The sequence below is a fragment of the Sus scrofa genome, chromosome 7 (assembly GCF_054392235.1).
Source record: "Sus scrofa isolate SSC_HxYL_T2T_F1_AM1 chromosome 7, Sscrofa_HxYL_maternal_Yorkshire_Landrace_v2.0, whole genome shotgun sequence".
NCBI lineage: Eukaryota > Metazoa > Chordata > Mammalia > Artiodactyla > Suidae > Sus > Sus scrofa.
The window spans coordinates 71,069,276-71,087,692 of NC_139389.1; the positions used below are offsets into that span (position 1 = coordinate 71,069,276).

The window sequence follows — 18,417 nt, forward strand, 5'->3', positions numbered from 1 at the left end:
CCATAGAATATAGTATAGAAAAGACCAATTTATTATGTTTTCTACTCCACTCACCTGCAAGATTACTCCCCTCAAAGTTTTCCCAGGTCAGGTCCAGAAAAGATTTCGATGTCAAGAACTGAAGGACTCCTACTTCTTGGATTTATCAATAATGGAGAAGCAGTATATTCATAGTATGATACATCTTACCAATGGAATGTTTTTTGATAGTTAGGTAAAATCAACTTACATTTTATTTTATTGTATTTTTATTCATTCATTTATTTACTTATTTTGTCTTTTTGCCATTTCTAGGGCTGCTTCCGTGGCATATGAAGGTTCCCAGGCTAGGGGTCCAATCAGAGCTGCAGCCGCTGGCCTACACCACAGCAACATGGGATCCGAGCCGCATCTTTGACCCATACCACAGCTCACGACAACGCCAGATCCTCAACCCACTGAGGAAGGCCAGGGATCAAACCCACAACCTCATGGTTCCTAGTCCGATTCATTAACCACTGAGCCACAATGGGAACTCTCAACTTACATTTTAAAGTATGCTTCTTGGGGTTCTCGTCATGGTGCAGTGGCTAATGAATCTGACTAGAAACCTTGAGGCTGCGGGTTCAATCCCTGGCCTTGCTCAGTGGGTTGAGGATCTGGCATTGCTGTGAGCTGTGGTGTGGGTTGCAGACACAGCTCGGATCCCGTGTTGCTGTGGTTCTGGTGTAGGCTGGTGGCTACAGCTCTGATTAGATCCCTAGCCTGGTAGCCTCCATGCTGCGGGAGCAGCTCAAGAAAAGGCAAAAAGACCAAAAATAAAATAAAATAAAGTATGCTTCTTTAAGGATCCTTTTTTAAAAATCTGGTTTTAAGCCTTTTCCAGATACCTGAATACCCCTGTCTTTACCTATTTATTTAACCAATATATATACATTTACATTCTTTAGTTCTCACCTAAGATTGATCCAAACAAAGTTCCCAGCTGGGAAAACAAGTTTCAGCATTTGACTTTCTATTCTTAATAGTGAAAGGGGAAAAAATAAAGTTAAACTTCAGTAATTCCTTTGCATTATACCAGCATTATAAACAGGAAACTTGGTGCATTTGTGAGATGTCACCCAAATGCTAGGTCGTGCAGCTTTTTCACATTTTAAGTAACGTATTATAAGAAGTCAAAGAACTTCAGTTTCTCAAAATATGGTGAGTTTTTAAATTATAAGAACAGAACCTAGAAACCAATCTGGGGGTTGGTTCATTTAGAAGAAACGCTGTTCCTCATACTAGAAAGAGTTTAGAGTATTTGTTAATTTGTGGCCCACCAACTTACATGTGATGTATCAAGACTATATTATGTTGGAGTTTTATATAGTAAAGAGACTGAGGAAGTTCCTTATTAAACTTTGAAAGAAAATTTAAACTTTAAAATTTCAATTCTAGAGACGCAAATCTAGAGCTTCAAAGCTGCATATGATTTCAGAGTTCCCGTCGTGGCTCAGTGGTTAATGAATCGGACTAGGAACCATGAGGTTGCAGGTTCGATCCTTGGCCTTGCTCAGTGGGTTGAGGATCTGGCGTTGCCGTGAGCTGTGGTGTGGGTTGAAGATTTGGCTCGGATCCCGAGTTGCTGTGGCTGTAGCGTAGGCCAGCGGCTACAGCTCCCATTAGACCCCTAGCCTGGGAACCTCCATAAGCCACCGCACTGCTCAAGAAAAGGCAAAAAGAAAAAAAAAAAAGCTGCATTATGATTTGGAGTCTGTTTCAAAATTGGACTCTGGGTTCCCCAAAGAATTCACTCACTTTCTATACTGACCACTAGGCCATGCTAAGGATTAACACTCCAGACTATATACTTCTCAAGTTATAATATCTCTACTGGGTCAGGCAATTAGAAACAAAATGCTTATGAATTTGACAAATAAGTCACTTTGCAAGTATAATCACAGTAAGAACAGGTAGAGAGTTAAGCAGGGGGAACAAATGACGAATGATTTCCACTGTATTCCACTCACCTGTTTCATTTTATAAAATAGAATAGGTGAAAGGGAAAATTGTAATAAAAATGAAAGTTTGTAAGGCCTCTGATGACTCAAAGAGTAACATTAGGTGCTGTAATAATATTATTGTCTATATAAATGCATTGAATGCAGGATTGCAAAGATATCAGTTTATCTCAAGTTGGCTATTGGGTTCTGAGATGAACAAGTTCTACACATTTCTTGTCTCATATGATAAAACAAGTTATGGTGTGGGGTTTTATTTAAGTCTTGGTATTATATGTGCAACTTTAAAAATATTCCAAGAAACTTCTTAAATAAAGTGAGGTTGGCATTTTTTTTTTTTCAGGATATGTTTAAAGTCTTACATTCACTTACAATGGTTAGTAGATGATGTGGCTCGAGGAATAACCTGAGATTTAAAAAATGAGCACAAATTAACGTTAACAGAGTAAATCATAACCCTTTTTATTTTAGCCTTATCTTCAGCAACAGAAAGAGTGATGTAGTAGCCAGTGTTCAACCTGAAAAATAAAAAATGTAGAACATTAGTAAGATTCTTCTTGCCTACACTCAGGACTCCTAAAAATGGATTTATGAGGGGAAATAAACAATAATTACCATCCTATGACCAAAAATAATATTTTTTTCTTAGTGTATTCAACTCAAGAGGTAAACTTGTTTTCAAGAGAAACAAGAACATAGAGATGGCCAAGGAAATGTAAACGATGAAAAATGAGGGGAAAGGAGGGACGGAGAACTACCAGAAAAAGCAAAGTCCTGGGTCTTATATGGACTCCTAGACCCAGAGACTGAGGGAGTGAGAGAAGGGACGGAGGCTGGAGAGAGCTAGAGAGTGTGTGCTGAGGAAGGGCCAGGCACGAAAAGATTTTGTGTTGTCATAGCAACGGGCTCAGCCCTGCTCCCCCTGAAGCCCATTCAGCTCTGAGCTGCCGGAACACGTTTTTAATTAAAGCGTATAAAAGTTGTTTTGTAAGGACTTCTCCTCATCCGATAGATTTCAAAATGGTTAATCAGGCTTCATCTCCTTTTGATGCTCACAAGAGCATGGGCTACTCAGCGCACAGAAACCGCTGCTGCTGCCACCGGCCCCGAGTAAGTTATCTCTCAATCACACCTAATACTGGGAATAAGAGAAGCATCTAGTTATTTAGATACACATAAACAGTGGGCATGGGGGGCATCCATTTTTCTGACTGTAAGTGAAAATGTTAATTTTCTTTGCTCTAGATTACCATGGAACTCATCCTTCTGGATGGCTTTTTGTCTCTGGTTGATGTTCTATTTAGTTTTTGAAAACAGCAAGATCTTTTTCACCTTGGGAAATACAGTCCAAAAGCCAAAATAAAAGTTACAGATTATTTGTATCAAATAATATTTAATCTAGTATGGGTATCCCAAGAAAGAGGTCTGTTGTACCACTCCCACCTAAAAAGACGCTAACAACGCCCCCCCCTCCTTTAAAAGGGAATAAAAGGGCTTTCACTTCTGAATCTCCATAAATCCACAATACACAGCAACAGTTGCATTTTCTTTAGTAAAATGGATGACAATAGAAAACAGCATCTTTTGTCGATTCACTAAACAACACCTTAGCAGACGACTCAAAGCTTCTCCAGGCCTTTTCATCTCCCTTTCTCCTAAACTGTTGGCAGATGATCTTGATTCTGACCTAAAAAGAAAAAAACAACAAAGATCATTTTACCTGACATCCATTCCTTCATCTGCCCTAATTTCCAACTTAGCATTTTTATTTCTGTACCAACACATTCTCTGCTTCCCCTCCAGAATAAACATATTCATTGAAGTTCTAAGTCTCAGACTCTTTTCTGTTTTTCACTACATTACTAGTATGTTTACTGTTTCTACTTTGAACGGTTGCTTCTCCTCATCTCCAAACATGTAGCGACCATTTCTATTTTAGGGGAAAAAAACCTCATTAAATTGCTTTTAAAAAATCTCTCAATTTATATCCCCTTGCTTTCCTTTTCACTGCCAAACTTCTCAAATGAGTGGTCCTTACCCACAATCTCTATTTCTCCATAGCCTTGTAACCTGAACTGTGGTCCCTTAAACTACTTTCTTGAAGATCATCAATGATTCCTTGATTCAATAATGTCTTACTCTTTTTTTTTGGCTCAATTAGTCTCAAGAATTCTGAATATTAGCAATGCTGAACACTCTCATACCAAGGACTCCTTGGCACCAACCTATTCTCAATCTACCTCCTCTAGGCTGCTTTTCTATATCTGTAACTGTCTTTGTCCACTCTAACCTTCACTGTAGTTCCCCAAGGCTAAGTAGAGGAGCCTGAGGGAGAAAAAGAGCTCCTCACAGATGGAAATTGGCTGGACACTTCCAGCTAGGCTCTGGTGTTCCTAAGAATTGGTCTGGCCCTCAGAGTTAGGCTTAGGTGTTCTCCTGTCAAATGTAAACAATTCTACCGAACACCAACAAGGATATTCTATAACTGTAAGAAAGAGTCAAAAATAAGACTACTTTGTAGTTTCATCTAAGCACAGATACAAATAGGAGTCACTGCAAACCACAAAAATAGAAAATACTGGGGGTTCCCATTGTGGCTCAGCAGGAGACCTGACTTTGTCTCCATGAGGATGCAGGTTTGATCTCTGGCCTCGCTCAGTAGGTTAAGGATCTGGCATTGCTTCAAGCTTCAGTATAGGTTGCAGAAGCAACTTGAATCCAGTGTTGCTCTGGGCTATGATGTAGGCTGGTAGCTGCAGCTCCAGTTCAACTACTGGCCTGGGAACTTCCATATGCCACCCGTATGGCTGTAAAAAACAAACAAAACAAAACAAAACAAAACAAAAAAATAGCAAATACCCATCTTAGCTAGAATGAGTAACTGCTGGTTTTGTTTTTATAAAGTACAGCTTTGGATTTGTTTTAGTCTTTCCTCCTTCTAGATAAGGTTTCTTCAGCTACCCCACCATAGAATTATTCTCACATTCTGACAGCATCCAATTCAAAGTCCCATTTTCTTGAGCCCTCCCTCAAACCAACACAAATACCCTAAGTTCTTTCTAACATCCTCTTACTGAAACACCACATAGTCCCCTATGAAGTGTGGTCTCCCTTATTTGCAACAAGCATTACACCCAACTTGCTCAACTATAGGTATATCCCTTAACCAAGCTAAAAGTTCATCTCTGTCCCCAACAAAAACTCCCATCTTATTTCTGCACATGTCTACAAGCTATTTCCATGACTGCTTAATAAATTTAAATCATAGCAACAGATTTCTCTTGGTAACATAGGCATGTCTCCTGATATCCATATTTTTCTCTGTCACTCAGGATTGAAAAGTCATAGTCATCATTGACTCATCCCTCTTATGGCCCATACATCTGTCCGTCTGTCATTAATTAATATGCTCTATCAAAACCCTCTATTCCTCCAACCTTTTATTCCTTGACATTCTAAAGTTCACAATTTTATTTCATACTACCTGTTGAATAGTCCCCAGAATCTCTTTGGCCAATTCTTGTCTGTACACCATTTCTGGCTTAATATTCCTGAACAATAGTTTTCAGTGAACACAATCAAGTCCTACCTCTTGAGGCCAGAGTTTTCATAGAGGTAAAATGAGGAATTACATAGAATAAATAGCATGATTTGGCCCCCTCCCTTATCATGGATAAATGCCATTGGGGCACATATGGAATGGGAAGGGCAAGAATGCCTGTTCACCACGAGATCATGTGTCATGAGTCCAGATCTATTCTTTGAGAAACAGTTAAAAAGTGAGGTGCATTTAGCAGATTCTGGATTAGATGAGAACTGGATGGTTGTGAAGGATGGTTTAGATTGGGGCTATTTGGCCACAGAATAAAACATTTCTGTTACACTAGAGGATAATTTAGTTATCTTAAGCATGTGTGAAAGAAATTGGAATACTCATTGCATATGATTGTAGAGGGCATAATCAGGGCCAGAAGGTAGAAATTTTAGAGAATTACAGACTATAGCTCAATACAAAGGCATTTGTACATGGTTATATATAGAGTGGGCTACCTCAGGAAATAATGAGCTTTTCAACATTGAACATTCAAGTGTAGACTAGATGACCATTTGGGTAAACATGTCCTTCAAATCTGTACCTAATTTAGCTGTGGTCACTAGACTTTCAATTATGATTGATTTGTTTCTTTTCTTTCTAAAGTTTTATTGAAGCATAGTTAATTTACAATGTGATAATTTCCACTATACAACAAAGTGACTCAGTCATGCATACACACATATCCATTCTCTCTTAGGTTCTTTTCCCACATAGATTATCACAGAATACTGGGTAGAGTTCTCTGGCAATAGATTGCTTGTTTTGAATAAAATAAACTTTTTATTACATGTATTCTATTTTTTCTTAAATAGTATTTTTCTTATCTCATATATTTACCCTTTCAGATGCTCTCAATCTTACTGTGATTCCTTCTGTGATCTCTTTCCATTTGCCTAATCAAGTCCCTTAAGGATTTCTTTTTTTTTTCCTCTTAAAAATTTTTTTTATTATAGTTGATTTACAATGTTCTGTCAATTTCTGCGGTATAGCAAAGTGATCCAGAGTAGTATTCCATTGGGTATATACACCACATCTTAAATTCATTCATCTGGCAATGGACATTTAGGTGGTTTCCATATCTTGGCTATTGTGAATAGTGCTGCAGTGAACATAGGGATAAGTGTACCTTTTTCAATGAAAGTTTTGTCTTGATATATGCCCAAGAGTGGGATTACTGGGCCATGTGGTAGTTCTATATATAGTTTTCTGAGGTACCTCCATACTGTTTTCCAGAGTGGTTGTACCAATTTACATTCCCACCAACAGTGATGGAGGGTACAACTTTCTCCACACCCTCTCTTTGTTATCTGTAGACTTACTAATGATGGCCATTCTGACCAGTGTGAGGTGCTATCTCATGGTAGTTTTGATTTGCATTTCTCTAATAATCAGTGATGTTGAGCATTTTTTCATGTGCTTGTTGGCCATCTGTATATCTTCTTTGGAGAAATGTCTCTTCAGGTCTTCTGTCCATTTTTTCAATTGGGTTGTTTATTTTTTGCTGTTGAGTTGCATAAGTTGTTTGTATATTTTAGAGATTAAGTTCTTGTCAGTTGCATCGTTTGGAACTATATTCTCCCATTCCATAGGCTGTCTTTTTTATTAAAAATTTTTTTAATGGTTTCCTTTGCTGTGCAAAAGCTTGCCAGTTTGATTAGGTCCCATTGTTTTATTTTTGCTTTTATTTCTGTTGCCTTGGGAGACTGACCTAAAAAAACATTTGTAAGGTTGATGTCAGAGAATGTTTTGCTGGTGTTCTCTTCTAGGAGTTTGATGATGTCTTGTCTTATGTTTAAGTCTTTAAGCCATTTTGAGTTTATTTTTGTGCATGGTATGAGGGTGTGTTCCAGTTTCATTGATTTACATGTGGCTGTCCAGTTTTTCCAGCACCACTTGCTAAAGAGACTGTTTTTTCCCCCATTTTATATTCTCGCCTCCTTTGTTGAAGATTAATTGACCTTATGTGTCTAGGTTTATTTCTGGGTTCTCTATTCTGTTCCATTGTTTGTTTTTGTACCAGTACTACACTGTCTTCATTACCCTAGCTTTGTAATATTGTCTGAAGTCTGGGAGATCTATGCCTCCTGCTCGTTTTCATCTCCCCTCAGGATTGACTTGGCAATTCTGGGTCTTTTATGGTTCCATATACATTTTGGGATTATTTGTTGTAGTTCTGTGAAAAATATCATGGGTAATTTGATAGGGATTACATTGAATCTATAGATTGATTTGTGTAGTATGGCCATATAAACAATTTAATTCTTCCAATCCAGGAGCAGGGAATATCTTTCCATTTCTTTGACTCTTTTTTAAGGATTTCTTTTATCGGAGTTCTGCTGATGATAAAATTCTCACTTTTTTTTTTTGATGAGAATTTAATTCTAGAAGGTAGATTTTTTTATTTCTCAGCACTTTAAAGGTACTCCATTTTATTTTATTTTAATTTCTGTTTCTCTGAGAAGTTCTTACCCTTATTGTTACCATTTTGTAATTCATATGTTTTATTCCGTTTTTCTCTTTTTAAAGCCTTTTTAAATTTCAACATCTGAGTCATCTCTGGGTCTGGTTCTATTGATTATTTTATCTTTTCATATGGCTCTTCTTTCTTTTTAGTGTGTCTTGTGTTTTTAAAGTTAAATGCCAGATATTACTTATAAAAGAATAGTAGAAACTCAGACAAATCCAAAAATGGGAATACCCCATTCACTAGTGGGGATTTTAGTGAATTTAGTTAGCATTTGAGGTGCATTGGGTTTTGTGGTTGCTACGGTTATCTTTAATGTATCACAGATTTGAAATTCCTCCAGTGGTGAGGTTGACTGTCATTATCTTGTGTTTAGTGAGAGGTCTAAAGAACCGGAGGGTGTTTCCTCAGTTTCCTTGCTCTATCCTTAGATTATAGCGGGTTCTCTATGCCTGCAACATAGAAGGAGTCTGTTTCCATGTTTTTGTTCTCCCCACCAGTACATGGCTGTTACCAGTTACTAGACACAAGGCTCATAGAGTGGCAAGGGAGGAGTTTCTCAGACATCCTGCTCCCATCTCAGTCTTAGGCAGTCCCTGTGCACATATTCCAGTGGCAGATGGTTTTTGCCTCTCATTCAGTGCAGGGTCTAGAGCACAGGTAAGTTCCCATTCTTCCAGATTCCACCTTGTATTGATGGGGGCATCTTAGGTAAGTGAGTTTGGGACTATCCCTTTGATATAGTTGCAGCTGGTCTATTAACAATTTATCCTTTAAAAAAAAAAAAAGGTTTCCCCATGGCATATGGAAGTTCCCAGGCATATGGAATTGAACCCAAGCCATAGATCTGACCTACACTTCAGCTGCAGCAAAGCTGGATCCTTTAACCCACTGCACTGGGTGGGAAATTGAACCTGTACCTCCACAGCATCCAAATTGCTGCAGTTAGATTCTTTTTCTTTATTTTTTATTTTTTTGTCTTTTTGCCATTTCTTGGGCCGCATCCACAGTGTATGGAGGTTCCCAGGCTAGGGGTCGAATCGGAGCCTAGCCGCCAGCCTACGCCTGAGCCACAGCAACACAGGATCCGAGCCCTGTCTGCGACCTACACCACAGCTCACGGCAACGCCGGATCCTTAACCCACTGAGAAAGCCCAGGGATTGAACCTGCAACCTCATCGTTCCTAGTCGGATTCTTGAATCACTGAGCCACAACGGGAACTCCTGCAGTTAGATTCTTAACCCACTGTTCCACATGGGGAACTCCTCACAATTTACGCTTACTCCTATGGCATCGCTTTCGCAGGATCTGAATCAAAAGCTGAGTCTCTCCTGTTTGCACTTCAATTTCTGACTCCTCAGCATCATGGGACTGACAAATTCTCTTCTTAGATTTTTATCTTCTTAGTAAGCGTTTTTTACTTGGTTTCTCTTTGTCTTGTAATGAACTTAGTCTCTTAGAAATCAGAAATGCCTAAAGGGAAAAATTGTACATAGAATGTTGATCTCAACTGCCTGTAGTTCTCTTCTTCTGATCTTGGCCCCCATAGCATAGCTGCTTAATTTAGCCCTAAACTCCACTTTTGTTTCTCTAGTTCAGTCAAACTGCCACAAACTCAAGAATGCTGCTCTTGTTATGCCTCTATGCCCCAAACCTTGAACAGGCAAACACCCCAAGGGAAAAACACAGCTGCAAATGCAGGACTCACCTCCGTGTATTTTCCTTCTCTCCAGGATCTTGGCCCTCAGGTCCTTGGCTGCACTGGTTGTTCTCCAGGGCCTTCAGACTTTGTTTTGAATTTTGTCCAAGTTTTATAGTTATTCTCACTCAGTGAATTAATCTGATTCTAGCAACTCTCCTACAGCCAGAAGCAGAGCATGTTTCCTTATTATATTCTACACTCTAGTCCCTTAGTCCCTAACTAACAAGTCTTGTTGATTCTTTTTTTTTTTTTTTCAGTCTTGGTGATTGTTATAAGATCCTGTTAATTACCTTGTATTAAAGGCTCAAATTCATTCACTTACTCATAATTTATGGATTGACATATATTTGAGGTCACATTATGGTAACATTTATTTTTCTGTAAATTTTGGTTTATTAGTCAATAAAGATCCTGTGGTCATATATTGCTATTCTAGAATAGTTGAATATCTTGGTACTATTTAATCTAAGTAGGTTAGTTTTATCTAAAGGGCAGAAAGCCACAGATTAACATCACCATGAGAAGCAAAGCTTCACATTTAAAAAATTCAGATCAATGTGCAGGATTTGTATTGGTGGTTAGAACTAGACTAGGTCCTTGGCAGAAGACACTCATAGAGAGGAAAGTTGGATAAATACATAACTGATTCAAATTAATATAGTAGTTGAACAATATACAGAAAATAAATACAGTGATACATGATCTAGGTAAATCAAAAAAATGCACTTGATGATTTTAAGCTGAGTTCCAGATAGCTGGAGAGATAATAAACTGTGCTGGTGGAAGTGAAGAGGTAGATGTTCCAGAGGTGAAGGACATTTTAAGCTAAAGATTGTTGGCAAATGGCAAGAAGATGGAAGATTAAGAAAGAAATGGAAGTGTGTTAGCATTAAACAGCTCTGTAATGTATACAGAAAGAGGAAAGATATGAAAAGGAATATAATTTGAGTTTATATTCAAAGCAAAGTCATGTTTGATGGCTTGAAAGAAGGGTGACTAATGTTGAGTGACCCTTTTAAGATCGAAGTTGTACTATGGTCACCCGCTAAGTGAGGTAGTAATGGAAGTAAATTCAATGGATTTAATTAACACTATAAATGAGATCCTGCTGTGTAGCACTTGGAACTATGTCTAGTCACTTATGATGGAGCATGATAATGTGCGAAAATAGAATGTGTACATGTATGTGTAACTGGGACACCATGCTGTACAGTAGAAAAAAATGTACTGGGGAAATAACTATTAAAAATAATAAAAAATAATTAACACTGTAACTTGTGGACTCTTTCAATGGAATGGATGGAGCTGAAAAAAGGGAAGAGTTTAAGAGAATAAATACAAGGCAATCAAATACAATTTTTTTTAAATGTTGCTTTAAGGTGGTTGAGGAAATGACAAATTATATACTTGTAGATAATTGTAGAATGGAATATCATGGCAGGGAAAATAAAAGATGGTGCTATAACTGAATTTCAGGGGATGATTCTCCATTTGAGATCAATTTAATCCATTAATATGATCAATCTATTTTTGTTGAATAATTACTGTGTATAAAATATTGTAATAGGAACTTACAAAGTGATATCTGATGACTCTTGACCTCAAAGAATTTATAGTCTGATAGGAGGGATGAGATAAAACAGCTATTCAACCATGAGAACAGAGTAGAAAATGGTGCTCAACAAAGATTGGCTGAATGAATGAATAAATGACTGAATGAAAGGCACAGAGAGGCACATATAAATACTGAGTTGAGATAAAAAGCTATATGTGAGAAGATCAAGAAGGGCTTTTACAGGGGACATGGCAACTGAGTAAGACCATAAATGTCAGATAGGGCTTGGATATAAGATTTCAGCGTGAGGGTAGTTCTGGATGGAAGTGGTAATGTCAGGAAATGGAAGCCAAAACATTCTAGGTGCATAAAGGGAAAGGTGAAGCTGAAGCATGAAAGAGGAGACTATAGGAAGATAAAGCTGAGAAAGTAGGCTGGAACAAAAGTCTGGAGGGCCTTGAACACTAAAGAATTTGGAATTTATTTGGTAATATTAGCATTAGAAAGATAATGTATGGACAATAAAATAGTTGAATCACTTGAGGATATATGGTTAGAGGCATAAAGAGAAATTATAAGAAAGATGGAAGAGAGGAAGGAAAGTTTCATCTGGGTACACTTGGCAATTTAGACTGTGAAATTCCTGAATAGAAGAAATGAAGATCAAAGATATTCATAATTCAAAGGTTAGATATGCCCCTCATTCAGTTCTAAGGCTCTTGTTGGATTTATACTATTGTGCTTGTACAAGCGGAATACAATTTATGAACACGGAAAAAATCCATTACTATCATTAGTACTTAATCGAGTGATGCAATGTGAAATTCCCTACTAAATCTTTTCCAAAGCAGCAAAGAGAAGAGTTAGAAGGTAGTTTCCTGGGACAGTAGTCTATACTCACTGTGTCCATTTCTATGTTCTCATATCTTAATTCACTGAAATCTAGATTTTGTGTCCTATTACAAACTGCTCTTATTAAAGTCACAGTGGACTCCTTAATTGCCAATTCCAAAGGCACTTGGCTGAAACACCACCTCCTCTGGGAACCCTTCCTTAATCTCGTAGACAGAGCAAGATAATTTTTTGCCTCTTTTGCCAAAGCATTTTAAGCCTACCTCTATTATGGTACCTATAATACTATATTATAATTATTTACAGTTCTGTTATTCCCTCTGGACTGTGATTTCCATGAGGGTAGAAACAGTCTCATTCAACTTTTTACCCCCAGCACGTGGGATGCTGTTGTCCGAATTATTGGTAAAAACAAACAATAATATTCCCTCTATTCTTTCTTTCTTTTTCTTTTCTTTTCTTTTTTTTTTTTTTCTTTTAATGGCCACACCTGCAGGATATGGAAGTTCCCAGGCTAGTGGTCCAATCAGAGCTGCAGCTGCTGGCCACATCCACATCCACAGCCACAGCGACGCAGGATCCAAGCCATGTCTGCAACCTACACCTACAGCTCATGGCAAAGCTGGACCCTTAATGAACTGAGCAAGGCCAGGGATCGAACCCGCATCCTCACGGATACTAGTCAGGTTTGTTACTGCTGTGCCACAGTGGGAACTCCCTATTATCACTTTCAATCAACTCATCAAGATACATTTTTAGAGAAATATTGAAGACTTCTAAATATAATCAGAATGGAAAAATATCCTCTGAGACACTACTTTCACCTTCTCTTGTACTGTAAATTATTTGTGACATGAAATGACTAATATATTAAGACAGATATTTCATAACTGATTCTTTTGTCCCCTAGCCCTCACACATTGCCATAGTATTTTATTCATAATTCTTGCGACTCTATTGAGATTTCATTGGGTAAGGACGGTATTAAATTAGCTGATTATTTTTAAGTGTCTCCTATAGTCAGTATGTTCTAGTTAATGCTGGAGATTCAAAGAAAAATAAGAATTAATGAACATAATATAGTTCATGAATAGACTCATTATTTTATTATTTCTACTTTCATCTGATATGGATGGCTTTGTCTAGTAATATAACTGGTTAGCAAAGATGCTCAGTATTTTCTTATTCTGATTATTTTGCCACATCCTTACATCTTTAAAATTTAATACGTGAAGACCTCTCGTCTACATTTGTGTACACACACACACACACACACACACATCCAAGTTTGCAAATACTTTGGGATTCATTAAATTGATACATGTGGCAGTGTGGAATTATCTTTGGTTGTTTCTCTCTGTTTTGCTCCTTTATTTTAGTTTTTGCCAAAATGTTTCTCCCCATCATCTACAAAGTCCACAGTTTTCATTCTTTTGTTTATAGTTAACATCTGCCTTTTCAGTCTTTTTTTTTTTTTTTTTTTTTTTTTTTTTTTAGGGCCTAACCTGCAGCCTATGGAGTTTCCCAGGCTAGGGGTTTAATTGCAGCTGTAGCTGCGGGCCTACACCACAGCCACAGCAAAGCCAGATCTGAGTTGCATCTGCAACCAACACCACAGTTCACAGCAATGCCGGATCCTTAACCCACTGAGCAAGGCCAGAGAGCGAACCTGTGTCACCATGGATACTAGTAAGAGTTGTCTCCCCCTGAACCACGATGGAAATTCCCTGCCTTTTCAGTCTTATACTTAACTATTACCTTGTCTCCCATTATCTTGTTCATCTATCATTTCGACCATTTTACTCCTGTGAAAGATTTTCCTATGACTACCTTATAGTAGGACCATGAATAAATGATATACAGGCATCTCTATATACCATGAAGATAGTCATCCAAAATCATACTTGGAAAAATCTGGAGCAACAGAGGTATAGGACTGTTGTCTTTTAAGAAAGTGTGTCTCAATCAGTGTCTAATGCAGTGCAAAGTCCAAGAGAATTGAGGACTTGTGATAAAATATTCCAATTGTCAACCTATTATTGTTCTGAGTTATTATTCCCATGAAAAAGTATTACATATTATGAATTTAAATAGCAATGGCAGTATACAATCAAGTGCTAACAAGTAGTGGAGACTACGCTTCAGTGAATGTCATATGAGGGTTGTTTGGGGTGGAACCAATAAATGTAGGCAGGGCTGATGAGAACAGTGATACCCTGATTTGATATTACTTTTTTTTTTTTTTTTGTCTTTTTGCCATTTCTTGGGCCGCTCCCGTGGCATATGGAGGTTTCCCAGGATAGGGGTCGAATCGGAGCTGTAGCTGCCAGCCTACATCAGAGCCACAGCAACATGGGATCCGAGCCGCGTCTGCGACCTACACCACAGCTCACGGCAACGCCAGATCGTCAATGCACTGAACAAGGGCAGAGACCGAACCCACAACCTCATGGTTCCTAGTCGGATTTGTTAACCACTGCACCACGACGGGAACTCCTGATTTGATATTACTTATGATAAATGTCCTACTGCCCTAAATGTACTAGGCATATGTTCCATATTTTAAAGAACATATTAATCAAACTAATTTCAACATTATAGTTTAAATGAAATATACTATGTGATAAGGAATATATGACTATCTGTAAATGTCTTGGTGTGAATTTCTTATTTTGCTTAGAAATTTTCAATTTAATAATGCTGAAGACACTTATTTTGAGTAGAATTGGATACATATCAATTTAAAATCATGTTTATATTTTTTAAGAATAAATGAATATCTAAGCTTATATTCATATTTAGTTTTTTATTTTTTCTTAATGTAATAAAAGATAATGAAGGAAAATCATTTGGATAATTACAAATTTGTTGGCAGATGCTATTAAAGAAACTAAATATTCACATAAGCAGAATTTTTAAAAGTGAAAAAAAAATTGGAAATAACTCTCTTTGCTGCTTATAAACAACTGATCTGTTATGAGGGGAGCAGCAGCCATGGAAGCTTTGCTTTTGCTTAAAAAAAAAAAGCACTGGAACATCTATGGATTTAGATACACTGAAGGCACTGCAAGATTATGCAAACTAAGAGTTCCTGTCATGGCGCAGTGGAAACAAATCCGACTAGGAACCATGAGGTTTCAGGTTCGATCCCTGGCCTTGCTCAGTGGGTTAAGGATCTGGCGTTGCCGTGAGCTGTGGTGTAGGCCACAGATGCGACTCAGATCTGGTGTTGTTGTGGCTGTGGTGTAGACCTGCAGCAACAGCTCTGATTAGACCCCTAGCCTTCGAACCTTCTTTTGCCTCTGGTGCGGCCCTAAAAAGACAAAAGACAAAAGATAAAAAAAAAAAAAAAAAGGACTATGCAAACTGACTGAAGAAAAACAGGTAAAAATTAGTCTTTCAAATATACCTCCTCATCCTTCTTAATGTAAACTTTTCTTCTAATTATTCTTTACTGCTGAATCAGTATAAGCTATGCCATACATGACAATGTTTGCTAGCAAGTGCATCTTAGAGAAGATTTTCAGGAAATAAAATGTTCTTTACAATGTACCATTTGTTAAAACAATGTTATGAACAACAAGATACGTAAGTATAAACTGGTGTTCTATTTATTTGATTTTAAAGATATGAGAATTAATAGGTTACATAAAACCACTTATGCTTAAAAACACAGCCTAACTGTTTGCCACAATTATTTTAATATACTTCTAAGGTTATTTTAAACTCAGGAAAGCAAGGTTTGGAATGGGAAGAGTTAAAAAACACGAAGCAACAGTAACCCCATTTAGATAAGGGAAAGAGGGGTGGAGCAAGGGAACAATACACTAAAGTGCTTTTCTTTCACAGATCTTGGTTCAAATTAAGGTTAAATTCCAAAGGAGGATGTGTTTTCCCCATATGGAGTCTTAAAGGACATGCCTTTGTTTCCAACTTCCAGAGAAGATATATGTTAACACAAACAAAGCATTTCATAATAAATTTAACTTTTATAGAGTGACTAATGCCCTGTGGAGATAAGGTAGACTCTCAGTCACCTGTGTTTAATCCAGGCTGAAGAAATTATGCCAAGGCACACTGACAAAACTTTATTCCTTTGGAGAGAATGGCAGTAACTTGGTAGGGAGCAGAAAGGGTCTTGGTTTTAAAAGTCTCACAGGAATGACTCTCCCTTCCTCACTGTGAATACAGGTTAGCATTTATGTACTTTGGAAGGACAAAGAGGTGAGGTAAGTCTGCCAAAATTTGAACCTGGCTTTCTGGGAACCTGTTTATAGGTAAACTGTTACAAATGTAAGAAGTGGCAAAGGAATGCTGGACACTACAAATTTGGAAGCTGGACTAAAATTTCATTAAAGCCTGCATACTTTTCTTCTTCTAGATCTCCAGTGAGGTGACATAATGTTTAAAATGATCAAATTATTGAATCAAACCAGTCTTTGGTGGAGAGTAGGGGTAGGAGGTGGAACAGCATAGAAAGAGAAAACTCTTTCTGCATTTACAGTTAACAGACAGAAAAAAATATCTTTAAAAATTACTTGGGGTCTTACTAACAATAATTTATGAATTCATTTCTTCCTTCTAAGAAAGACAATTTTTCTTTTTTCCTTTTCTGGGTCCACTCCCGCCGCATGTGGAGGTTCCCAGGCTAGGGGTCTAATTGGAGCTGTAGCTGCTGGCCTGCGCCAGAGCCACAACAATGTGGGATCCAAGCTGTGTCTGCAACCTAAGGCAATGCCGGATCCTTAACCCACTGAGCAAGGCCAGGGATCAAACCCACAACCTCATGGTTCCTAGTCAGATTTGTTAACCACTGAGCCACAAGGGGAACCCCAGAAAGACAATTTTCAAAAATGTAAATAGTGCTTTTCTTTCCTCTTTCCCTTTCTGTTATCTGCAATTATTCTTTAATAACCAGATGACTAATTCTTACATCCTTATTCTTGCAAAATGTCTGAATTTCTGTCTAGGTAATTCACTCACTGAATATATCATCACTATCCCATGTGGCTTCAATATTGGCTTCAATTCAAGATGTAAAAATTAGTCCTGTGGCTCATGAAGGAATTCCTTTTTTCAGAGAGAGAAATAAAACCCTATTTTTGTCAATTGTACCAAAATATCTGACCATACAGTACAATATTTTTTTTATGTTTACTAATTCATCCTTTATGAGAGGTTTAGGAAATCTATTTAAAATTTAAATAAAATAGAGCAACATTTTCCTTTCTTCTTCCACTCACTAAAAAGGAGAACTTGACATAGAAAAAATTTGACTTTAAGTGGCTTTATGAGTATCTTGAAAACATCTCTTTAGTTTATCAATCTAATATTGATTCTAGATCATCATTCATTCCACTAATATTGATTCTAGATCATCATTCATTCCAAGCTAGTAATTTCTTTAGAGTGCTCAATTTTCTTCTTCTGCTCTAAATTAAATAAGAAACTTCTTTCATAGTTTTTTGCTAGTCAGTGACTACCAGAAGAAAACTTTTCTGATCTTAGACTGTTACACAAGAGTAAAGAGGTTTATTTTCTCAGGCTATGTAATACCAAATTCAAATTTCAAAAATCAATTAACTATTCAGAGAGGAATACCACAAGGGGGCAGGTGAATCCAGGCTAGGTCCTAGGTGAGAGGGTCTTAGTATTGGAAATTCTGGTCAAAGGAGGGGAAAGATGAAATGAAGATCAGAAACAACCCTAAAGAGAATATTTCTTCATGAACTTAAGCATTATGTCTGGGTAATCCAAGTGGAATTTTGTTTAAAATATATTCAAAAACATTAATTATAACATGTCAAGAAAATAAATAAAAGAAATCAAACAAATGTAGTCACACATTGAGAGTGCTTACTATATTTGCCAAGGCCAAGAGTATGGTTTTACCAAGAAGAGAAAAGAGTGTACATACACTGAGGAGAAATCCAAAATCCACTATAGAGAAATTAGGGTATACTTTGAAAATAAATTACAACCAGATCAAAAAGTATCAAAATTACAAGGACATATGAAAAGATATCTTTGCTTCAAAGTGATCGTAACAAGCAACAATTTCATAAGAGAAGCATAAACTTTGAATAACAGAGCTATACCATTTTTTCCCTCAGAAATTTGAGAAACTAATTTCAGACATTCTAGGAAAGATAAAAGCTGCTGCTTAAAAGAATCTAATTTTAACTAGAAATTAATCTTAGCTAAACAATAAGAGGTAAAAATAGATAAATTCTCCTTAACAAACATTTTAAAATTGACATGACATC

The 18,417-nt window shown here is 37.2% G+C and overlaps 1 protein-coding gene across 11 annotated transcripts in view; it reads right to left on the reverse strand.

Annotated features, from left to right (window-relative positions):
• Nucleotides 1-2,419: 2,419 nt before the first annotated feature.
• Nucleotides 2,420-18,417, reverse strand: part of MIPOL1 (mirror-image polydactyly 1) — a 308,128-nt gene continuing 292,130 nt past the window's right edge. For 10 of the 11 annotated variants that reach the window (XR_014810636.1, XR_014810633.1, XR_014810632.1 and 7 more), the window contains one exon: nucleotides 2,420-3,669. The gene's annotated coding sequence lies outside the window, so the exon portion shown is untranslated. The remainder of the gene's footprint in view (nucleotides 3,670-18,417) is intronic. The other variant, XR_014810625.1, reaches the window with a different exon arrangement.